This window comes from Bubalus bubalis, chromosome X, assembly GCF_019923935.1.
Source record: "Bubalus bubalis isolate 160015118507 breed Murrah chromosome X, NDDB_SH_1, whole genome shotgun sequence".
Taxonomy (NCBI): domain Eukaryota; kingdom Metazoa; phylum Chordata; class Mammalia; order Artiodactyla; family Bovidae; genus Bubalus; species Bubalus bubalis.
Window position 1 is genome coordinate 24,436,069 of NC_059181.1, and position 16,235 is coordinate 24,452,303.

The window sequence follows — 16,235 nt, forward strand, 5'->3', positions numbered from 1 at the left end:
GTATTAAAATGTTTTTCTTTCTCTCACTCTTTAATGACCATGTTCAAAGTTTTTCTCTTTTTATCTCTTCTAATTTTAAGCTTTTTTCACAGACTTTTTGTTTCAAATACTTCTGATTAGAAGCTTGATGTCCATTTTTTAAACATTTTATAAGTAATCTGGCTTTTCCTTGTAACTTCTGTCTGAAGTTACACTCTAATGTGCCTAAGAACGGGTTTTAAAATCCTGCTTTACAGTGCAAGTTTTGGTTGTTTCAATGCCAAGTATAGTAAATATTTTCAGCTCAGAGAAATTCCTAAGCATTGTATTTTCTCTCACAATTCTTTCTTGTCTTTTTGGAAGTCCCACTAGATGGACATTGAAGGCTCTGAATTCATTCTGTGTTCTACTTAGCATTTTTTTCCCCATACTTGTTAGTACATTATCACTTGCTGTATATTTTTGGATGACTCTGAGTGTTGTTTTCTAGAGTTTAAATTCAATATTTAACCATGTAAAATCCTTAATTCTGTATATATAATCATTGCATATTAGTGAATATTCTTATTTCAACGTAATTGAATATGAGTGAAGATATTTGATTAACTCTGGACATGTATTGGGCTACATTTCTAGGCCTGTGCTCTTAAGTTTCCTTACCATTTTGCATGTTCTTTCTCTTTGTTTATCAGCCAGCCAGATGCACGGCCATTAGATGGTTGGAGACTGGATCCATGAGTCACCACCTGAAGGAGAACCTCCTGACCAGGACTCTGCATGGGAGAAATAAACATTGATTGGGTGAGCTACTGAGATTTGGAGGTTACTTCCTAAAGCAATTGGTGTTCTTTAAGTAATGCAGGTATTATACCAAAATATCTACTATAATGCTGACATTTCATAGTACTAGATAAAAAATCTAGTAAAAATCTAACATAGTCTTACTTGCATCTCATTTCTTCTCATCTCATGGTTTCAAACTTCACTGTCTTATCAAGAACAATGCAAAGTTTGTCTACTTATCTATGCCTTTACTATAATTATCATTGTTACCATTCAACACCCAATGCAATTCATTACTCATTATAAGTTTTCAGTAGCTACTTTAAAAATTAAGTAAGTTTATTCTGTATCTTAGGAATAGATTCCTAGACATATATATATATATATATATATATAAAATCAGTATTTAAAAAGATTTCCTTCATTTGGAATTTGAGCTTTTGTCATATTGTACATGTCACATACTTTTTAAAGGTACTCAAATTTTTTTAAAAAATTAACTCTCACCTCTTGAATTGTCCATAGTATGAAATTTCAATGTCCCATAAGTTAGGTCAAGGTGACAAAACATTTAAACATACTTATTGTTGATCAAAATCATACTTATTCTAGTTCACATTTAATATGCTGCAAAATATAGAGCAAAATTCATAACATAAAAATACTAAGTACAGTGATAGATATCATGAAAATGCTAATGAACAGTACAGTGATATTGGGTGATTATAATAATACCTGTATTGGACAGGATAGACTGCCACAGCAGAGGGAGGGAGAGCTGGGAGGTCACTTTCTCTTACTAAGTAACTTACCTCTTGTCACCTTACACTTCATTGGTTGGAGCTATTTCCCTGGCCACACCTACTTCAAGACAGCTGGGAAGTCAGCCTCCCATGAGTCAAAGGAGGAGAGGAGAACCAGTTATGGGTGAGTACTAACAATGTGTCCAAAATAACTAAATTTATTGAATACACAGCATGTACATTATTACATGTAACTTTCAAAGCTACTTATATTGTACCTACTTTTTAAAAATTACATATTTATTTTTTTATTGAGTTTGGACATGTGGTATCTTTTTGTTGCAGCATGTGAACTCTTAGTTGCAATATGTGGGATCTAGTTCCCTGACCAAGGATTGAACCCAGGTCCCCTGCATTGGGAGCGTGGAGTTTTAGCTGCTGGACCAGCAGGTAAGTCTCTGTACCTGCTTTTATTTATTTATTTATTTTTAAATTTTTATTTATTTTTTTTAATTTTATTTTATTTTTAAACTTTACATAATTGTATTAGTTTTGCCAAATATCAAAATGAATCCGCCACAGGTATACATGTGTTCCCCATCCTGAACCCTCCTCCCTCCCCATACCATCCCTCTGGGTCGTCCCAGTGCACCAGCCCCAAGCATCCAGTATCGTGCATCAAACCTGAAATGAGTTGCCAGTCCAGGTTCGATGTACCTGCTTTTAATATCGCCACTTTCCAGATGATAAAACTGAACAGTAAAATGTTAAATGACTCACATATAGTTTGAATTATCAAGACCATGTCTGTATTAATTTAAGGACCGGGTTTTTATTCTACCTCCCAACAATAAATAGTTATTATGTTGGTATTTTCCCAACTGATGGATTTCCCAATTATCAGAGACATTTTAGGGAGATTGAAATGACCAAACTAACTCCCTATTTATACCTTTCCCAGCCCCCATGGTTGAGTCAGGGACCAGAGCCCTCAGGTTCAAGCCACCCTTCTGCTGACTGTGAGACTAATCTTTACGTTAGGACAGAGTGGAGCAAGAGAATACACACCACCAACAGGGTCAGCCCTGTGCAAACTCTCCTCTTCTAAGGAGTACTGTTTTGTTTTGTTCATGTGTCCAAACATCTTGCTTTCACTGTAAGTCTAAACAATATGGCCTGTGCTGGCTGTCCAACCTGGGCTTAATTCCAGGTTCTAACACTTACTAGTTATATGACTTTGGAAAAATTACTTTATGTTTCCAGATTTTTCACCTGTAAAATGAAAGTAACAATGATAATTATTATTGTTGTTAAAGCTGACATTTATTGAGTACTTGCTATATTGCTTCCACTGTGCTAAGTGCTTTAGGATGAATTATCTCATTTAATCCCCTAATCATTTCCCTGAAATAGGTACTATTGATCTGCATATATTGTACATAAGAAATTACATAATATGCCCACAATTAAATAGCTAATAACTGACATAAGAGTCAAACCTAGAATTCACTAACTCCAGAAGCACAGTCATTGCTTCTAAAAATTTTTATTAACATTAAAATTATATATATGTTTAATTATTTCCTCCCATTGCCCCCAGTCACTTGATTTTGTTCAGAATTTTTTTTTGTTTAAATTTGTACTAGTTCAACTGTACTCAAGTCGCAAGCTTAAGACCCAGTCTGGTATCCCACTGTAGCATCTTGCTTGCTTCCCATGAGCACAGTCCATTTTCTGAGTCCCTCCATCACTTATAAGGATTTTCTAGCTCTTTATCCACTGGATTGAATGTCTAGATATCTCCTGCCTTGAACATCTCCCTTTCCAACCTTTTTTTTGTTTTTATTGAAGAATAGTTGAACTACAATGTTGTATAACTTACCGTGGTACAGCAAAGTGACTCAATTATACACGTATATACATTCTTTTTCATATTCTTTTCCAATATGGCTTATCACAGGATATTAAATATAGTTCCCTGTGGTATACAGTAGGACCTTGCTGTTTATCTATTCTGTATATACTAGATTGCATTTTCTCAACCCAAACTCCAAATCCAACCTGCTCCACTTTGCTTCCCCCTGGCAATCGCTTATTTGTTCTCTATGTCTCTACTTTTGTTGGAGAAGGAAATGGCAATCCACTCCAGCATTCTTGCCTGGAAAATCCCATGGACAGAGGAGCATGCCGGGCTATAGTTCATGGGGTCGCAAGAGTTGGACATGACTTAGTGCCCAACCACCACCACCACTTCTGTTTCATAGATAGGTTCATTTTATCATATTTTATATTCTACATATAAGTGATATCATATGGTATTTATCTTTCTGGCTTAATTCACTTGGTATAATAATCTCTAGATCCACCAATGTTGCTGAAAATGGCATTGTTTCATTCTTTTTTATGGTGGAGTAGTATTCCATTTTATACGTGCACCACATCTTCTTTGTCTGTTTATCTTTGTCTGTTTATGGGCATTTAGGTTGCTTCCATGGCTTGTTATTATGAATAGTGCTGCTGTGAACATAGGGGTGCAGGTATCTCTTTGAATTACAGTTTTGTCTGGATATATGTCCAGGGGTGGGATTGCTTGATCATTTTATAATTCTATTTTTAGTTTTGTGAGAAACCTCCATGCTGTTTTCCACAGTGGCTGCACCAACTTACATTCCTATGAACAGTGTAGGAGGGTTCACTTTTCCCCACACCCTCCCCAGCATTTGTTATTTGTAGATTTTTTTTTAATGATGACCATTCTAACTGGTGTGAGATGGTATCTCACTGTAGTTTTGATTTGCATTTCTCTATAATAATTAGTGATAGTGAGCATCTTTTCCCTTGTCTATTGGCCATCTGTATCTTCTTTGGTAAAATGTGTCATTAGGTCTCCTGCCCACTTTACTATTGGGTTGTTGTTGTTGTTGTTGTGTTTTATGAGCTGTTTATATATTTTGGACATTGAGCCCTTGTTGGTCACATTGTTGGCAAGTATTTTCTCCCATTCTGTTGGTTGTCTTTTCATTTTATTTATGGTTCCTTTGTTGTGCAAACACTTGTAAGTTTAATTAGGTCCCATTTGTTGTCACTTTTATTTCTATTGCCTTGGAAGACAGCCCTAAGAAAACATTGGTATGGTTTATGTCAGAGAATGCTTTGCCTATTTTCTCTTCTAGGAGTTTTATAGTGTCATGTGTTATGTTTAAGTCTTTAAGCCATTTTGAGTTTATTTTTGTGTATGGTTCAAAGGTATGTTCTGACTTCATTGATTAACATTCAGCTGTTTAGCTTACCCAATGCCACTGACTGAAGAGATTGTCTTTTTCCCATTGTACTATATATTCCTGCCTCCTTTGTCAAGGATTAATTGACTGTAGGTATGTGGCATTATTTCTGGGCCTTCTTTTCTGTCCCATTGATCTCTATGTCTGTTTTTGTGCCAGTACCACACTGTTTTGATTATTGTAGCTTTGTATTTTTGTCTGAAGTCTGGGATGGTTATGTTTCCTTCTTTGTTTTTCTTCAGGATTCCTCTGGAAACTCTGAGTCTTTTATGGTCCCATATGAATTTTAGGATTATTTGTTCTAGTTCTGTGAATGGGCAATTTGACAGGTTCTATTCCCAATCTTTACTTGGCTGATTATTATGCACTCCATTGTCATTCAGTGATCTTTTCTGTTTTAAACATATCCATCCAAATAAACATTTACTAAATTCCAACTAAGAAAGATACTCATAAATCAGAGCATATCCTGCTGTCAGTGAGCTTATACACTAGTTCAAGAGATAGGATGTGTGTAGAAATAACTATAGAGCAAGTAGGAAGTAAATTAATGCCTTAAGAGAGGCATAGATATCTGTGTGTTTGTTCAAAGAAAGAATAGTGGAGTTCTTTGAGTGCCTAAGATATACCAGATACTGTCACATGTCTTACTTCAATTCCTCATAACTCCATGAAGAAAGCATTGTCATATGTATTTTTCCAACTAAGGAAACTGAGGCACACAATTATGAAGTCATTTGCCCTAGAACATTGCACAGCTTGGACACACTGCTTAATTGGTCTGAATACACCCCTTTTATTGAGTGCACATGTCTAATCTCCATACCCTCATCCTCTTCCATTCTGCCATTTGGTTGAAGCTATTCTAGACTTCCCAAGGAATTCAGTCTCTCCAACTTTATACACCTCTTTTCTTACCTTTGTCTGTTGATTTCTGATTGGAAAAGGAGAAGGAAAAAGCAGTGGGGATATGGGGGTAAGCAAGTTAATTAGAGATATACATCGCTAGACTGTGTGAAATCCTGTTAATATTGTAATCCCATTAATTCTGAGTATTCCCCAGGGCTGGCCCAATATGAAACTAGTAAGTAGAGAAAGTTTACCTGTGGAGACTCTGATACCTGATATTTTACCCTTTTCCCACTGAAAGTGTATTACAGTGTTCGATTTGTCACTGCCTGTTTTCCAGGGCTCCCATGCTAGCTTGCCATGAGGAAAACTTATTCTTAAATGATGTTGGCCTCCTGCCCATGCAGACTATGAGTATGTGATTACCTCCCACCAGCCTTCACACAGGCTTATTTGGCATTGACTCTAGGGGGTTGAGTAGGAAAGGTAGAAATAAGGGGATGGTCTTGTAGGTTCAAAAACATCCTTTCTAAGCTTTAAGTGCTGATGATATGTTCTGTACCTTATTTGCTTCCCATGCTCCAACTTCTAGTTTTCTTGTATCCGCTTTCCCCGAATCTTAGACATATTTTGTTCTTCCTTTGTAACTACCACACATCTCCAAGTTACTGATTTTTTCCTTGGACTTTGCATGCCTAAACTGTTCCATCTTCCTTTGGAATATGCCCATGGACCATTAGTCTTAAGATGTTCGGTTGATGTCAATGATGTCAACTTAGTTTTTTGACAAACCAGGCTTTAGAGAAGTTGGAGCTTCCTAAAAGTAATTACTCTAGATTGTGGGTGTTGAAGAAAGTTCTTATTATTCTTGAGAGTCCTGTGATGGAGCAGTGAATAAATTATAAGTATTTGGAATATGCAGGCAGGTGTACAAATCTGGAAAACAACAGGGCATGGTGGTTAAGTAGGTGAACTTCTTTGTCACTCTGCATGGGATCAGATCTTGGCCCCAACATTTGATAGTGCATGGTCTTTGGAAAGTTACTTAACCTCACTATATTTTATTTATTAAACAAGAATATCGACCACAATACTGATATAATTTATCTTAGAGTGTTTCTTCCCTTTTTGAGGTGAGGAATAAATGAGATGATACATACAAACTTCTTGGGTTAGATATGGTATATGTAAGCACTCAATATATTTTGGATATAAAGGAAAATATACTTTTCTTAAAAATACTTTTCAATTTGGTTTCCATGGGAATTGTTTTTAAAGCTCTTAAGATGTTAATTTTACTTTAGAGTTGCATGTATTGGTAACTTCAGGAAAAAGAGACAGGGATCTTAGACACTGAGACCCTTTTAAGGGTACTTCGGAGGAATTAACCATCTTCACAGCACAGCTGACCCTTGAACAATGTATAATCCATGTATAACTTACAGTTTGCTTACGACATCAGGGTTCCTCAGCATCCACAGTTCAACCAACTATGGACCATGTAGTACTGTAGTATTTACTATTGAAAAATATCCACGTATAAGTGGACCCTGGGCAGTTCAAACCCACATTGTTCTAAGGTGAACTGTATCAATACAGTTGTTTATCTGAAAGCACAAAGATGCTTGAAAATATCTGCAATTTTAGTCTAAAATTGAAAAGTAAGATACTATCTTCTGTTTTCTTGTGATATTTCAAAATGTTTAGAAAACTTCAAAGTAGAGAAAAAGAGAATAGAGAAGAATAAGAGAATCAAGTGAGGTTCAACAAAGACCTATTATTTATTCAAGATTTAAATAGTGGGAAAAAAGAGAACTGCAAGAAACCAGGATGAGAATGATGAGGTCATTGCAAATTTAAAGTGGTAGGAATATTTCAAAATACTTGTGTATCAGGAAAGGAAGTGGGTTTTTTTTTTTTTTTTTGAGGGAAGGGTGTTTAAGGATCTCATTGTTCATATAGATATATTTTCTTTATATGAAGAGATAGTGCCAAATACTTCGATTTAAATATTAAAAATGATGAATTAAAGTTTATTTTTTCTGGTAATGTGTGTCTTAGAATTTGAGCTGGAAGTGCTTTCATTCAGATGCTTGTACAATACCCATAAACTGTAAAACTTTGCTCTAGCTGTCAGAGATCATAGTTGAGTGCAATTCAAATTATGAGATCACTGAAAGCACTTTAAAATGTCACTAAACTCATTTCTTGAGCTGTTGGCTATCTACTGATGAAGACAACAATAGCCTCCCAATCTTATGGTGTATGCTTCTTAGCTCAGTTATTATGATGTGGTCAGAAATATTGCCTGTTATTTTGGTGATGAGGTTTTTTGAAACATGAATTAATATTCTCACTCAATACATGGTAGGATTTCACTCCTGACTGTTTGGAATGCAATTTATTTAAACAATATCTTGAACTTTTTATTTTGTATTGGAGTATAGCTGATTACGGAGAAGGCAATGGCACCCCACTCCAGTACTTTTGCCTAGAAAATCCCATGGGCGGAGGAGCCTGGTAGGCTGCAGTCCATGGGGTCGCTAGAGTCGGACATGACTGAGCGACTTCACTTTCACTTTTCACTTTCATGCATTGGAGAAGGAAATGGCAACCCACTCCAGTGTTCCTTCCTGGAGAATCCCAGGGACGGGAAGCCTGGTGGGCTGCCGTCTATGGGGTCGCACAGAGTCGGACACGACTGAAGCGACTTAGCAGCAGCAGCAGCATAGCTGATTAACAATGTTGTGATAGTTTCAGGTGAACAGGGAAGGGACTCAGCCATACATATACATGTATCCATTCTCCCCCTAACCCCCCTCCCCTCCAGGATGCCACATAACATGGAGCAGAGTTCTATGTGCCATACAGTAAGTAGGTCCTTGTTGGTTATCCAATTTACTATGTCTATCCCAAACTCCTTATCTATCCCTTCCCTCTAGGAACTGTGAGTTTGTTCTCTAAGTCTGTGCTGTCCCTTTTCATAATTGTTCTGCCTTTATTAATTACAGATATGTAATTATAAATAAAAAGGACAGCACAGAGTCAGAGAATGAACTTGAGTTTCATAGGCTTCCCTGGTGGCTCAGATGGTAAAGAATCTGCCTGCAATGTGGGGGACCTGGGTTCGATCCTTGGGTTGAAAAGTTTCCCTGGAGAAGGGATAGGCTACTCACTCCAGTATTCTTGGGCTTCCCCAGTGACTCAGATAGTAAAGAATCCGCCTGCAATGTGGGAGACCTGGGTTCAATTCCTGAGTCAGAAAGATCCCCTGTGACGGCATGGCAACCCTTTCCAGTATACTTGCCTGGAGAATTTTATGGACAGAGGAGCCCAGCGGGCTACAGTCCATGGGGTCACAAAGAGTCAGACACGGCTAAACACAACACAGCAAACTTATGAAATGTGTCCTTTTACATATTATAATATACTTCAGTATAAATTTTAGGAAAGAGAAAATCTCTTGATCACCAGTTTACAAATTTTTTTGATATCCTAAAACATAATGAAGAACTTCCTGTTCAGAGGAAAACAAAACAAATTTTAGAATTGAGATCTAGAACAGACTTTGATGGTACCTTACACATTATACATAGTTGCTGAATAAATGTGTGTTGTTGAATCAATATGCTTTATTCTATTGTTGCGATTGCTTTAAAGCATAATGTTAACACTTCATAAGAAGTATTCACATTAAAACTAGGCATACCAAATCATGCTTAATAAAGCTTAAAGGTTTTCCCTTGGACCTTTGAGTGGTGCCTAATATATCATTCTTTAAAACATGGAAGTCTGATAATGCCTGTTAAAATGCATATGTTCAATTTCAAAGGACATTGCTAACTCCCTGTTTTATCTCTATTAGTACTTTCTATTTGGCTTCAGTCCTCCTTTTAAATGGTATTCATTGAATTTATCAAAGACAGTAATTTGTTTATCATTACAATAATGCATTGCCCGAACAGATTGGTAGCTTGATATTGTTGTGTTTTATTTAACCATGAGGTATATGTCTTTTATAGTGAATGAATAATTTATTTCACTTAGGAAATATTTATTTTAGCAAATGTTATTTTAGGATGAGAGAGATTAATTTTAAATGCTGCAGATTTTGTTCTAAACAAATGGCTAAGTTTTTGAGCGAGGCCTGAGGGTAAAAATAGTATCTCATACGTACAGAAAGTTTTTAAAAAATTTAAAGTTTATATACAAATAAAGCACCCAATCACTGGAATACAATTTGATTGTCAGCTTTCAATTTAAGGATTAGTTAAGGGTTTTTTGAGGTTTAGCAGACTCTGTGTAGGTGTGTCCTTGGATGGATTCCATCAAAGTCTCATAATTGTGAAATGTTTGTGTTTTGATACTTTTTGTGGCTAACAGCACTAATCTATTTTATATTTATAATATTTTATATGGAAATATTTTATGCCTCATTTAAATACTAACCATAGATAAAGGTATTTGTGTGTGTGTGTGTGTGTGTATGATATATATATAAGTACACACATATGTATACAAAAATACAGTTTTTCTCATATTGACCAAGTAAATGTTTTTACTGAATGTTTTGTTTTCAACCCTTATTTCAGCATTGCATAGAAAAACATTTTTTTTTATTGGTGTATAATTGCTTCACAATGTTCTGTTGGTTTCTGCTATACAATGACATGAATCAGCTATTGTTTTTGTTGTTCAGTTGCTTAGTCGTGTCCAACTCTTTGCAACCCCATGAACTGCAGCTCGCCAGCCTTCCCTGTTGTTCACTATCTCCCAGAGTTTGCTCAAACTCATGTTCATTGAGTTGATGATGCCATCCAACTATCTCATCCTCTGTCGCCCCCTTCTCCTGCTCTCAATCTTTCCCAGTATCAGCATCTTTTCCAATGAGTCGGCTCCTCACATCAGGTGGCTAAAGTATTGGACCTTCAGCATCAGTCCTTCCAATGAATATTCAGAGTTGATTTCCTTCAGGATTGACTGGTTGGATCTCCTTGCAGTCCAAGGGACTCTAAAGAGTCTTCTCTAATGCTACAGTTTGAAAGCATCAGTTCGTCGGCGCTCAGCCTACATTATGGTTCAACTCTCACATCCATACATGACTACTGGGAAAGCCATAGCTTTGACTATCAGCTATACGTGTACATATATCCCCTCCCTCTCAGACCTCCCTCCCACTCCCTCCCCACCCACCCCTCTAGGTCATCACAGAGCACAGAGCTGAGCTCCCTGTGCTATACAGCAACTTCCCACTAGCTCTCTATCTTATACATGGTAGTAAATACATGTCAGTGCTACTCTCTTAATTCCCTTCCTCAAGTCCCACCCTTCCCTTCCCCCCACCCCACGTCTAAAGTCTGTCACTACATCTGCATCTCTATTCCTGAAATTGAAAAAAGTATTTTCTGCCATCTTTTATGTTCAAATATAATTTATATATTTTCTTCAAATCTAACTTACATGTGTCACCCTTTTGAATATTTTCTATTTCCCTGACTTGGAGGGGGCTCAGTTTTTTCCCCTTTTTTCATAGAACTCTAACTCCATTTTCCCCATAAGCATCTCTCTGATAAAGGCTCATAGACCCTCTTTAGATGCAGCCCCAGTGAAGAGTCTTGAGCTTTTTCTATATTATGAGAATGTCTTCTGTACCAATCCCAGGTGGCTCTAGAAGTCTTTGCTGAGGGAGACTCTGGAGGGATGAGCTAGGGTTAAAAATCTAGTTGCACTTTAAAGACATGAAGCACCAGCATCAGAAAAAGTACACCAGGGAAAGCAGAATAAATGAGGGTTGCAAGGAAGTAAAAGTTACAGGGGTTGAGACTTGGGCTACTGAGGTTTTCAAATGCAAACCTAGAAGTATTGGAACTCAGAGGATTTGGGGGATTTTGGCAGAAAGGAATGAAGAAAAATGAATTTGAAACAACTCATGACTGATGACTATTTTTTGAAAGTACATTATAAGGAATATATAAAAGAAAGGTGGTGTTGAATTATGTAAAAATTAGATTTTAGAAAGTACTGCTCTTTTAGTAACATGGAAACTTACATGACCATATGTAAAATAGATAGCCAACGGGAATTTGCTGTATGGCTCAGGAAACTCGAACAGGGGCTCTGTATCAACCTAGAGAGGTGGGATGAGAAGGGAGATGGGAGGGAGGTCCAAAAGGGAAGGGATATATGTACACCTATGACTGATTCATGTTGAGTTTTGGCAGAAAACAACAAAATTCTGTAAAGCAATTATACTTCAATTAAAATATAAATTAAAAATAATATTTATAAAAAAGTACTACTCTTTTTAGTAATAGAAATCAAGTCAATCAAGTTCAGCAGAGAAGCTGGCATGTTTTTCAGTGCATCATGGATCAGAAACAATTTTAAAAAATAAGTTGGATAGCTGTACATGGTCTTCATCATGGTCATCTTATATAGGGTCCAAGCAACAGGCAGTTTTCAAGTATTAGAGAATATCTAAATTAAATATAGACTAGCTCCTCATGTTGCATTTATAATGATGATTAGTTAAAATGCGTAGGTATTTTGAAACATCACTTTAGAACTTAACCTGCTCTAACCTGTCTTCCATCTTGTCATGAAAAGACTCACTCAGTTCTTCATATCCTCTTCCCACAAGCAGGTGGGACTTTTGGTTACAATTTATGATCAGTTCTTACAATGACATGCATCTTAATGCTTGCTCTCTATTAATGTACAGGAAATGAAGGGAACTGCTTTCTCCAGGTTCAGCACTTTGATATGTTTCCAAAGAAAATAGCACATTTTCAAGATCTCTCAGAGTGATCCTTAGTGCTGTAGTTAAATGAAAATTATGATCACGATGCAATAATAATAATACCTATAATGAAATTTACATACTTGATACTTGATTTTTAAATTTACTTCTGTTTCTTGCTTCAGTTGTGTCCAACTCTTTGTGATCCCATGGACTGTAGCCCACCAGGCTCCTCTGTCCATGGGACTCTCTCTAGGCAAGAATACTGGAGTGGGTTGCCATTTCCTTCTCCAGGGGATCTTCCTGACCCAGGGATCGAACCTGCATCTCTTATGTCTCTTGCATTGGCAGGTGGGTTCTTTGCCGCTAGTGGCACCTGGGAAGCCCCAATAATGAAATTTACATACTTTATATTTTATTTTTAAATTTCCTTCTGTTTCTCCTATGTTTTTTGTTTAAGAATTATACTTTGGCAGATCTTCCATTATCCCTCATCAAGGTCACCAATTGTTTATGTATTATTTTGCCCCCCTTTACTTTATCATTCCCTCTTTCTGTAAGTGTATGCATATATGTATAGGTATGCGTTATTTTCTGAACTTGGTTAAAATGCTATCTCCCAGAATTCATAAATATAAAGTAACTGTATTTTTCTTTGTAATTCATAAGTAATTTGTGGAGTGATGCATTGAAGCTATAGAAATATCCTCTCTTTCATCACATTATATCTATTAATTTCATTTCTCATTGATGACATTCTAACTGCATTATTCCTTTACATCTATTAGTTGGCATTCTATTGTACTATGAGGAAGAGCTTTTCCTTCTCCATTTGTTTATTTGCTCATTCATTATATTAATCTGCAAACATGGATTCTTATTTTCTTCAATGGGTTATAATCTTTTACTGTTATTGTTTATTTTAATGCTCAAATTTCCTCAGATTTGGCTTGTGTGAGTACCTTCTGTTTGGCTATTGTGTGCTTTAATGTGTTCTCATGAATTTTTAAGCATTTCATTATTCTGGGGGGCTCTTTGGTGGCTCAGCGATAAAAAACAACAACAACAACATCTGCCTGCCAATGCAGGAAACACGGGTTTGATCCCTGGGTCAGGAAGATCCCCTGGAGGAGGAAACGGCTAACCACTCCAGTATTCTTGCCTGGGAAATCCCATGGACAGAGGAGCCTGATGGGCTACAGTCTACAGGGTCGCAAAGAGTCTGACACAACTTAGTGACTAAACAACAAGAATTATTTTTTGGCATAATCTCAGTGCTGGTGTCAGGCAGTTTTCTAAGGAGTTATATTTCCTTTTAGTGGAAAACAGTATTCAGAAACCAAGATCTAGGTGCTAGATGGTCCTGTTGCTGGAGAGCTATTTTATTTTTCAGTGGCCTGAACTAGGAAAGACACACATACACACATTTACCTGACAACTTCAATTCCCTATAACAATCTTCTCTTTCCATCTTTGTATCTCTCTTCTCAACAATGAAAAATCTTTCACCTAATGTCTTTAATATACTTATTTGTTCACACCTGAGATTCAAAAGTTGTTTCAGAATTGCTAACTCATGCCATCTATGGGGTCGCACAGAGTCGGACACGACTGAAGTGATTTAGCAGCAGCAGCAGCCAGTACAAAAAGAAAACCTACTAACTAGAGTTCAGCACTTGTTTACAGTTCCTCATTGAGGCTATATTTACACACAGTGAAATGTTCAGTTATGAAGGGTATAGTTCCATAAGTTTGGATGAATGTATACAATTCTGTAATGATTCACCTATTCAATAAATAGGAGAGTTCCTTGATCCCAGAGAGTTTCCTCGTACCCACTTATAGTCAACCCACAATACTTCAGCTCAGTTCAGTTCAGTTCAGTTGCTCAGTTGTGTCCGATTCTTTGTGACCCCATGGACTGCAGCACACCAGGCTTCCCTGTCCATCAACAACTCCCAGAGTTTGCTCAAACTCATGTCCATTGAGTCGGTGATGCCATCCAACCATCTCATCCTCTGTTGTCCCCTTCTCCCACCTTCAATCTTTCCCAGCATCAGGGTCTTTTCCAATGAGTCAGTTCTTTACATCAGGTGACCAAAGTCACACAATACTTCATTGGCAACTTATTTTTTTAATTCTGTCACCATACATTACTTTTACTTATTCCTTGAACATCCTAGAAATGGAATCATTTAGAATATACTCTGTTGTGCCTGACTTCTTTCACTTAACATAGCCTACTTGAGATTCATTATTGTTATTGTATATCCCTAGTTCACTGTTTTGTAATTACATACCTCCATTTCATGGATATGTCATAATTTGTTTTTCTTGTTGATGGACATTTTGGTTTTATCTCAGTTTTACCTATCATAGATAAGGTGTATAGACATTCTTGTTCAAATATACAGTATGTCTTTAGCTATTTTAGTGGCTGATCTAGAGATTACAGTATACATCTTTAAGTTACCACAGGCAAAATTCAAATAGTATTTTAGTACTTCACAAGAAGTCTAAGGACCGTACTACACCTTTGCAACTCCATTTACACCTACTAATGTTTTGTTGTCTTATATTTTTCTGATACTTCTATGAAACTCACAATTACTTTTTCTATTTTGATTTAAACATTCATAGGTCTATTAAATAAATTTAAGAAAAATGGCATGAAAAAGTTATCATTTGTATTTGCCCAGATATTAACCTCTGATGCTACCTTTATTTCCTTTACATTTGGGTTTTTATGATATACTTTTTCTTTAGGTTGAAGAAATACTGTTGAGCATTTTTTAAAATAATTCAGGTCTTTTAAAATTTTTTTAAAAGAATGTTTTTATTTCACCTTCATTTTAAAGGGTATTTTCAGTGTATACAAAATTGTGGAATAAAAGTTATTTTGTTTTCCTCCTAGGGCAATTTAAATATGACATCTAGCCTCCATTAATGAGAACTTAGTCATCATTCATATTAATTGTGCCCCTGTATGTGTAATGTTTTGGCTCCTTTTCTGTCTGCATTAAAATTTTCTGTTGATGTTTGGCTTTCAGAAGTTTGACTAGGCATGTTTTTCTTTGTATTATCCTGCTTTGGGTTTTCTGGGCCTCTTGCGTTTATAAGTGAATATTTCTCATAAAATTCATAAAAAATTGACCATTTTTAACTTTTTTCCTGCCTCATTCTCTCATAATATTCTTTTCTAAGATACTAATTGCATATATCTTAGACCATTTACTACTGTCCCACAAATCACTGAGTCTCTTTTGTTTTTTCAGTATATTTTCTTCCTGTTTACTTGACTAGGTGATTGCTATTGATCTAACTTCAAGTTTACGGAATCCTTCTTTGCTTTTCCAATCTCTTTTTAAGCCCATCCGCTGACTTTTTCATTTAAGATATTGTTTTCCCTTACAGACTTTCTATTTGGTCCTTTAAAAAGAAAGCAAACTTCAGTTTCTCTCCTGACATTTCTCATCAGTGTGCTCATTATGACCATAGTTTTTCTTTAAGTATTTGAATGTATTTCTAATAGCTGATCTTTGCTTGCTAATTCCATTACCTGGGTCATTTCCAGGTTGATTTCTGTTGACTGCCTCTCTTCTTGAACACGAGTCACATTTCAGTGTTTCACGTCTAATAAATTTTGATTCTTTAGTAGACCTGTTCAGACATGTCTGACTCTGTGACCTCATAGACAGTAGCCTTCCAGGTGCCTCTGTCCATGGGATTTCCCATGCAAGAATACTGGAGTGGGTTGTCATTTCCTCCTCCAGGGGATCTTCCCAACCCAGGGATCAAACCTGCGTCTTTTGTGTTTCCTGGAAGCTAGTGCCAGCTGGAAAGCCTGTATTAGTAGACAGC

The 16,235-nt window shown here is 36.5% G+C and overlaps 1 long non-coding RNA gene across 1 annotated transcript in view; it reads left to right on the top strand.

Moving 5' to 3' along the window:
* The first annotated feature begins 1,849 nt into the window (after window positions 1–1,849).
* The window catches only part of LOC112582019, a 28,300-nt gene continuing 13,914 nt past the window's right edge, over window positions 1,850–16,235 (top strand). The window contains exon 1 of the long non-coding RNA XR_003106629.3: window positions 1,850–1,955. This is a non-coding gene — a long non-coding RNA (uncharacterized LOC112582019). The remainder of the gene's footprint in view (window positions 1,956–16,235) is intronic.